This window comes from Heptranchias perlo, chromosome 8, assembly GCF_035084215.1.
Source record: "Heptranchias perlo isolate sHepPer1 chromosome 8, sHepPer1.hap1, whole genome shotgun sequence".
Lineage (NCBI taxonomy): Eukaryota > Metazoa > Chordata > Chondrichthyes > Hexanchiformes > Hexanchidae > Heptranchias > Heptranchias perlo.
In genome coordinates, this window is record NC_090332.1 from 73827224 (window position 1) to 73836241 (window position 9018).

A 9018-nucleotide genomic window follows, 5' to 3' on the forward strand; every position below is an offset into this window, starting at 1 on the left:
GCGTGGGAGTCGGAGAGCTTTCCGACCAGATCTGGAGTCAGGCAGGGCTGTCTTCTCTCCGCGCTCTTGTTTGTATGTTGTATCAAGCCGTTTGCCTCATCCATCAGGAAGGACGCAGGTACCGGGGGGTGGAGGGCGTGACGATCCCAGGCAGTGGAGGATCTCAGGTAAAGGCCTCCCTGTACACGGACTACATCACCGTCTTTTGCTCCAATCAGCAGTCGGTCCACAGACTGATGGGCATCTGCGACCAGTTTGAGCTGGCCACAGGAGCCGGAGTGAACCACAGTAAGAGTGAGGCCATGTTCTTTGGCAGATGGGAGACCCGATCCTTTGTCCCCTTCACCATCAGGTCCAACTACCTGAAGGTGCAGGGGATCTGGTTCGAGGGCCACATGCCTGCACTAAGAACTGGGAGGAACGTGTCACCAAGGCCAAACAGAAGCTTGGTCAGTGGAAGGGGCACTCCCTCTCCATAACCAGCAGGAACCTGGTGATAAGGTGTGAGGTGCTCGCTCTGTTGCTCTATGTGCCCAAGGACTGGCCCATTCCCCACAACTCCGCCACCATAGTCACCCGCGCTATCTTCCACTTAGTCTGGAGGTCCAAGGTAGAACGCGTCCGCAGGGACACCATGTACAAGGCCCCAGATAAAGTGGGGAACGGCATCCCCAATGCCGCTCTGATCCTGATGGCCACCTTTGTGTGTGGTTGCCTCAGAATGTGTGTAGAGCCCCGGTTCGCAAACACTAAGTGTCACTACGTGCTGAGTTTCTACCTGTCCACCACACTGAAAAGGCTGGCTAAGCAGACATAGGACGTCCTGTCCAGCTGGACTGTCCCCCACCACCTGTCCCAGGTGGAGCAGTTCCTGAGGAGGAACCCCTTCGACCACAAGGCTGTCAGACAGTGTTTGGTACGGAATGTTCTGGGGTTCCTGCAGGGAAAGGAGAGGGTGGATCCGATTGGGCAGTTCCCCGGCCAGATGGTCGATGCCATTTGGCAGAACGTCTCGTTGCCAGAATTGCTCAACAGGCACCAGGATGTGGCTTGCATGGTGGTGAGAAGGGCCCTCCCAGTGCGGTCTTTCCTGCACGCACGGAATCTTAGCGCCACCATGAGCTGCCCTTGAGGCTGCGGCGGGGACGAGACCGTCGTCCACCTCCTGGTGGGCTGCCCCTTTGCGCAGAGGGAGTGGAGAGAGATGCATTGGTATCTGTCTCGGTTCATCCCCAATGGCTCGGTAACACAGGAAGCTGTTCCCCGGGATGCACACCGAGACAGATATCAACTGCTGCTGGAAGACCATCAACTCGGTGAATGAGACCCTTTGGTCTGCCCGAAACCTGCTGGTCTTCCAGCCGAAGGAGCTGTCCACGACCGACTGTTGCCGACTAGCACACTCCAAGGTCCAGGAGCACATGCTGCGGGACGCACTGAAGCGAGGTGCGGCCTACACAAAGGCTCCATGAGGATAGGCCACTGTGTAAGGCCATCCCAGATAATATTGTACAGAATGTATTGGGAATTAAGTACTGTGTTTGTATTGTAATAATGGGATCGTAGTATGTATGACCTGTATTGTGTTGTTTTGAATTGTAATTGTGTTATTTAAATTGAACTGTGTGTATCCTTAAATTTTACGAAATAAAGTATATTTTGAAATTAAAAAATGTAGTGGAGTTAGAAAGAAGTTTAACGTGTCTAAAAACCTCTAATTTAGTGAAAGGTCAGTTCCATAGACAGTACATACATAGTATTTACAGCACAGAAACAGGCCATTTGGCCCAACATGTCAATGCTGGTGTTTATGGTCCACACAAGGCTCCTCCCACCTTATTTCATCTCACCCTATCAACATATCCTTCCATTCCTTTCTCCCTCATGCACTTATCTAGCTTCTCCTTAAATGTATCTATTCTATTCTCCTCAACCACTCCATGTGGTAGCAAGTTCCAAATTCTCACCAATCTCTGAGTAAAGAAGTTTCTCCTGAATTCCTTATTGGATTTATTGGTGACTATGTTGTATTTAAGACCCCTAGTTTTGGATTTCCCACAAGTGGAAAAATCTTCTCTACATCTACCCTATCAAACCCCTTCATAATTTTAAAGACATTGGCGTAGATTTTTAATTTATGGGGGTAAAACTGGTGATGGAATCGAGCGGTTTCTATAACAGGCATCCCAATTTGCACCACCCGGATGTCAAGTTGAAACTCTACCCCACTGACCCTCAATAGTCTAATTGCCTCTTGACTCAAGCAACAGTCCTCCTTGCCAGTTTATTAGCCGGTGCTGCAAAATCTTTCACTGCCCAAATCATAGATTTCCCACTGGCAATGTGATCGATTACCTTTTCTCTTGAAGAATGATGGTCCAGATGATGCTAAGGCGAAGGCAAGGGCCAGAAGGTATACTTGTGTCTGTTTGCTCCCAAAATCCCCTTGGTATGATGGCCGGAAGAGCTTGATGCTGACCCTTGGTGCAAAATTCAAAGAAAATAATTCAATGATCACTGCAGGCACCTGCCCAGCATTTTGTGTCAGTTTATTTTGTATTCAGATATTCACAGTGCTCGCCCTCAAATGATTAATTACTCCTTACGGCATGTTATTCCCCCAATTTCATTCCATAGTCCTGGCTCCCTTTGTCCTTCATTCTCAAATTTCTCACATACTGAAGCTCTCCACATCTCAGTCCCAATTAAAATATTCATGATTTGAGATGTGTTTTGTGTCGATCTTTTTCGCTTTGAGGGGAATTCCTGCTAATGGCACATTGCTTTAATGTTTTTTAAACAGCTTGAGAATTGAGTTATGAAAGGGCTCCCACAGTTTGAGAACTCACATGGACTCGCAAGAGTTTGCCTTTCAACCTTTTTCAGCTAATTTTTCTCATCGCTATTAACATAATTCGCACCATATGATTTTGAAACAGAATTAATGGAACTTTGGGCTCTCTTCTACTAACAGATGCTGAAGAACCTGCTGTATATTTTCAGCATCTGCTGTTTTTAATTTTTTGCGATCTGATTCCTGTGTTTCTCTCCTGTCAGGGATACAACTGAGTTTTGTTCGGCAACTCCCTCTTTCACAAATTCCCTCCAAAAAAAGCCTACCTTTTTATTTGTTTACAATTTCCTCCTTTTGACTCCTCACTCGACGCCTGCCTCCCACCTTCGGACTTTCATCTTCAGTCAAGAGATTGAGGATCTCGACCACCCCGTAGTCTAGCTGAGAACTGACAAAAACTCATCCAATGAAGAGGAGAGGACATTTGTCACGCTGCGTTTATTTCTAATTTAGCTTTTATGGTGAAATTCTGAGAATGTCGAGGTGAGATGAGTCACTGCTGGATAATGGAATATCTTCATACACAGTGTCAGCATTATCTACTTCCAGTCCAAATATGATACGTCCAGTAATACGCCCTCTAATCCACCCCAACAGAGAAGCATTCTGAACTTTTCCATTCCCCACATGAGTAATCTTTATGCCTTCTTTGAGTTGTGTTGATTTATCATTGTATCACAGACATTGAGCACAGAAGGAGGCCTTTGATCAATCATACCTGCATCAGTGCTGGCTCCACATCAGAACTACTCTACTCTAATCCCATTTCCTGGCTCCTTTCCAGCACCCTTTAATATTTTTCCTCTTCAGATATTTATCTAATTCCTATCTAATGTGATTGACTCTGCTTTAATAGCCATCTCCAGTAATTCATTTCATATTCTGATAATCCTGTGTGAAAACATTTCTTCTATCCTTCTCTTTATGGGTTTTGATATTAACCCTAAATTTATACCCCTTTGTCACAGATTCACTTACGAGTGGAAATAATCTTTCCCCATTTTGTTGTTACTATCTGGAATGCACTGCCTGAATGGGTGGTAGAAGCAGATTCAACAGTAACTTTCAAAAGGGGATTGGACATAGATTTGAAAAGGAAAAAATTTGCAGGGCTATGGGGAAAGAGCATGGGAGTGGGACTAATTGGATAGCTCTTTTAAAGAGCTGGCACAGACATGATGGGCTGAATGGCCTCCTTCTGTTCTGTATGATTCTATGATTTACCCTCTTATTCCCAGTTTTTAACACTCCTATTCGATTCCATCTTAACCTCTCCTGTTGTAGTAAATACAACCCAACTTTTTCAAGCGACTCATCTCATCCCTGATATGCTCCTAGACAATCTACATTGTATACTTTGTATGGCTTCCTATAATGGGATGTCCCAAACTGTGAGCAATAGTCCAACTTTGGCCTAACCAATCGCCCAGAAATTGCTCGGAGCAGCGAGCCAACATTGCTCACCACTCCATAGATTTATACTAACCCACTAACTTACTGGGTGCACTTCCTCTAATAGGAAGTGGAGAAGAGCCCAGTGTTAGCTCCAGGGAATCTAGGACCCATGGGAGAAGCAAGAGGATCACTCTCCCCCCTTGAACAATCAGATTCCAGCATTTTTGACAAGCTGCGAATGGTTTCTGCAAGCTGGAAAGTAAAATCTAGGAAGTGAAAGGTACAACACTGAAATCATTTGTAAAAACAGTTATAGACAGCAAAAAAAGAGGGTAAGAAATAATCGAATTCAATAAAAGGGACTCAAGGGAAATGTTAGAAAAAAAATTAATGTTAAATTTTTTTTTGTAATGAGCAAAAATTATTAAAATAAGGGGTAGTGAGAGTCCAGATTTTTAAAAGTTAATTTTTAGTTGTTTGGCAGTCATTAAGACTTACCACGCTGTTAAAACTTAGTTTAGAACTGGTATTTTTAAGCGTACCTGTTTTGTCGTGATATTAGTTACTTTCCAGCTGGGCAGATAAGCAAGTTGGCGCTGGTCCATTTTTTCCACTGATTCCAGCCAGCGATATCCCTTTAATTCAAAGCTGTCATATCGCCGGTGAACCAGGAGGAGCAAGTTCTGGATTTCCGAGCTTCACTGCACAGGAACGAACACCCGAACTTGCTCCTCGATTTCGCTACTAACAATGGTGAGCGCTGTTCTTTTCTAAGCAATTTCTGGGCCAATGTCTTGTATAGATCCGACACCACCTCCTTGTTTTGTATTCAGTGCCCTTATGTACAAACCCCAGAATCTCATTTGCCTTTCAATGGCCTGCTCTGTTGATCCTTTTGTCCTATAGCTCCATTAGTGCTAACAATGGGTTTTCCAATGGGTTTTCCAATGATCTTTGGAGACGAAAGAGGAAAGTAAGTGGAGGGTTACCAGGCAGGTCAAAGAGTAAGCTCACTTCACAGAGACCTGTATGATATGGAAATGTACATTCGTTTGTCATGACCTTGTGTTGTATCCACTGAGGAAGTCACATCCCCAATCCAACATTAATGGACTGATCTGTCACAGCTGCTTGAACTTGCAATAACGAAGATCTGTCTAAAGAAATCTAATCAAAGCCATAGGTGGAATTAGATTTTTGACTTTGGTCGTCTGCAAACTTTAGTGCACAGATAACAGATTATGTGAAAAGACTATGTGGAGTTGAGATAAACATGATCTGCGACCCTTGAAAACCCATTGACTATATTTTGATCATCAATGTGTACATCCATGCAGTGAAACAGGTTTTTTAAAATGTCATTTTCCAATCCACACCATCCTTAGCAAACATTTTTGTCCAAATGATCTTCATATTGGTTACACAACAATTTGTTCTGATATATTTTATTCAACTTAATTCATAGTTCAGTGACAAGGTAATAAGAGCAGTGTTTGTGTATATGCATTGAATAATCATTATTATGGCAATACATACAATCACCGCATAATTACAGAGGTAGGAAAGGTGTGAATTAACATTGTAATTACCATGTTACTAATGTGTAATTAAAAGAAAGAACTTGCATTTAGATAACACCTTATGATGCCCTCAGAGCTCAGGATATCCAAAAGCTCTTTACAACCAATGAATTACTTTTGACGATATGGCAGACAATTTGCACACAGCCAGGTCCCACATACAGCAATGAGATACAGACCAGTTAATCTGTTTTTGGTGGTGGTGCTAGAGGGAGGAATATTGGACAGTGCACAAGAGAACTTGCTGGGTAATGGGGTAAGAGCGGTGGGGGGGGGCGGTGGTGGTGGTGCGGGGTGCGCACTAGTTGGATAGCTCTTTCAAAGAGCCAGCACAGGCATGATGGGCCAAATGTCCTCCTTTTGGGCTGCAAGATTCTATCAACCGACCACCTGCTGTTCAAACAGTGCTGTGGGATCTTTTACACCCACCTAAACAGGCAGCGGGATCTCGGTTTAACATCTCATCCAAAAGATGACAATGCCGCACTCCTTCGTTACAGCAGTGGAACGTCGGTATAGTTAAAGTTTTATGAATGGAACTCAACATGAAAGCAGTGTCCCTTAAACCCTGACTCAGTGGAACCTGAGTTGCATATTTTTCTTACTCCCTTAACTTCTGAATACTTTAAAAGTATCTAGCCAAGTATTATAATTAGATTAGATGTGCATCATCCAATAGGGACAAAGTTAGGTTGGTTCAAGAGGCATAAATTAGCCACTTTTGTGCATTAGGAAGTTTCTACAAGCTGGATGCTTCTCTCCCATTGGGCTTAAAACGTTCAGTTCAGCTCAAGGCAATTGCGATGACTGTTTACTCAACCTTCTAACGGCCCCTTACCCTGACACCAGATGAAGCCAGCCATGATAAATCTTTGATGTGGAGATGCCGGTGATGGACTGGGGTTGACAATTGTAAACAATTTTACAACACCAAGTTATAGTCCAACAATTTTATTTGAAAATCACAAGCTTTCGGAGGCTTCCTCCTTCCTCAGGTGAATGTGGAAATGAAATCCTCGAAGGTTCGAGGATTTCATTTCCACATTCACCTGAGGAAGGAGGAAGCCTCCGAAAGCTTGTGATTTTCAAATAAAATTGTTGGACTATAACTTGGTGTTGTAAAATTGTTTACAAATGATAAATCGTTAGCACTCATCTTCTGGGGCCTACCGAGAAGTGGGTCAATCTTTATACAGTGAAACCTGTAAATTATGGACACCTTAGGGACTGGCATCAGCCGTCCTGTTTTTGCAGGTGTCCTTATTTTCAAAGTGGTCATTGTATGTATGGAAAAATTTTCCCAACAATCTTGAAGAACCAGCTGAGATCATGATCGGCACTTAATCAGCTGCAACAATGCTAAGAATCCCCCTCCTCACACACCAGCATTCAGCTCTGTTCACTTAACAGTTCTGCAGTCTAAATTCCCGTTTCATTTCAAACTGCTCTCACTTGGAGCAGAGTGTAACCTCAGTAATGAACGGTGTTTCTCAGTTCTACTTACCAGCGTTAGGGCAGTCACAGGACAAAAAAAGGGGGAAATGTGACAGGTTGTGCCAGTATATTGAAGCTTCCAAAGGCAAACGGATTGAGAGCATTTGGGAAGGAAAACACAACAGGTGTCGGAGTGAAACTGCAATTTTCTGGTTGAGCAGTGAGTCTGCAGGAAGACTGACTGATAGCTGGGACTCACAGGCATGTCCATCACTCTATAGAGCAGCAGAGAGCTACAGAGACCCAGGACAGCCATCCACATTCACCCCCCCAAAGCCAAAGCTCCTCAAAGAAGGGGATCCACCATCAGAAGCCGAGGGAAAGGAGGCGATGGCAGGGTCAGGGGGAGAAGAGCTGAAAGATTGAATGGATGCAGCGTTGGGGCAGGAAAGGAAGGCCCTTCTCACTGCTCACACGCGATTTCCTTGATTCGTTAAACTGGTATGGATCAGTGCATGCAGGTCAGCGCGAGGGTGGCAGCAGGTTTTGTGAAAGAAAAAGCTTTTGTTGAAGGGGGAGTTCTTTACCCAGCATCCATAGAGGCAGAGAAACTGCTCTATTCCTGGGATAGAATCATGCAGGCATTTAACCCCAGAGAGAGCACGGTTTCTCTGCTGCTATGGATGCTGGGTAAAGACCACCCATTCCACAAAAAACGTTTCTTTCACAAAACCCACTGCCGCCTCACGCTGGCCGTCATACCAACTGCAAGAGACAGCGCCAGTGATCCTGACTCAGAGAAAGTTCCTGATACAGCAGCTTTGCAACAGGCTGTGACCCGTGTTGTATATGGGCTTGATGCATTGAAGGCTGTCTGTAGTTTGTAATGTGCGAGTGTCTGTGGTTTCAGAGTGCCCCTTGTATTTTTTACCATGTAAGATATTTGGGTCTTGCAATAAGTGTCTGCTTTTTGCAGTTATCCGTTTTTTGGCAGAGTCCATTTATACAGGTTTCACTCTACCTCCTTGCCGTTCATAGCTGCAATATTGGATGGCGCAGTCTGGTTTTGGTCAGTCAAACGGCCGTTGTGTGTAGAAATTCCTCCCACCTCCCAAAAGAATGTAGCAAGAAGGCTGAAGAAACAAAGGAAGAGAATCATCTTAAACATCAAAGGAAAAATATTGAAGAGCCGAGTTAGAACGGTTACATTAGATTTATAGGGGACAAATTTATGACTTGGAGCTACCATGCGAGTCCTGCCGACCGACAGTGTAAATCGGAAATTTGAGCGTGCGCTGCAGGTGAAAATGAAGGTCCTGATTGCCCCGGGCAGTGCCCGGAAGCCCAGATTTCCACATTGCCAGCGGACAAGGTTTCCCGCCAGAAATGCAAAGCCATAGATTGGTTCCCCGTATATTAGTCAGAAAATGAAAGTTTAAAATTAATAAAAAGAGGACAGAAAGAAATGGGGAGGAAGTAGGAATTAGAAAGGGAAAAAAAGGGACAGGATGTCAAGCCAAAAAAACCAAGGGGATACAATTTCCAAGCCGGGAGGTGGGGGATTCCCTGATCTCCCACTGTAATTACATTGAAGTTTCTGGCCAAGGTATTTAAACTCCATGTTTATTTTGGATGTATACAATTAACAATACTGTACTGAAGCTATTCATTCTGTTTGAGTAACATTAAAAAAACACTTGCATTTATACAATACCTTTCACAACCTCAGGATGCCCTAAAGCACTTTACAGCCAA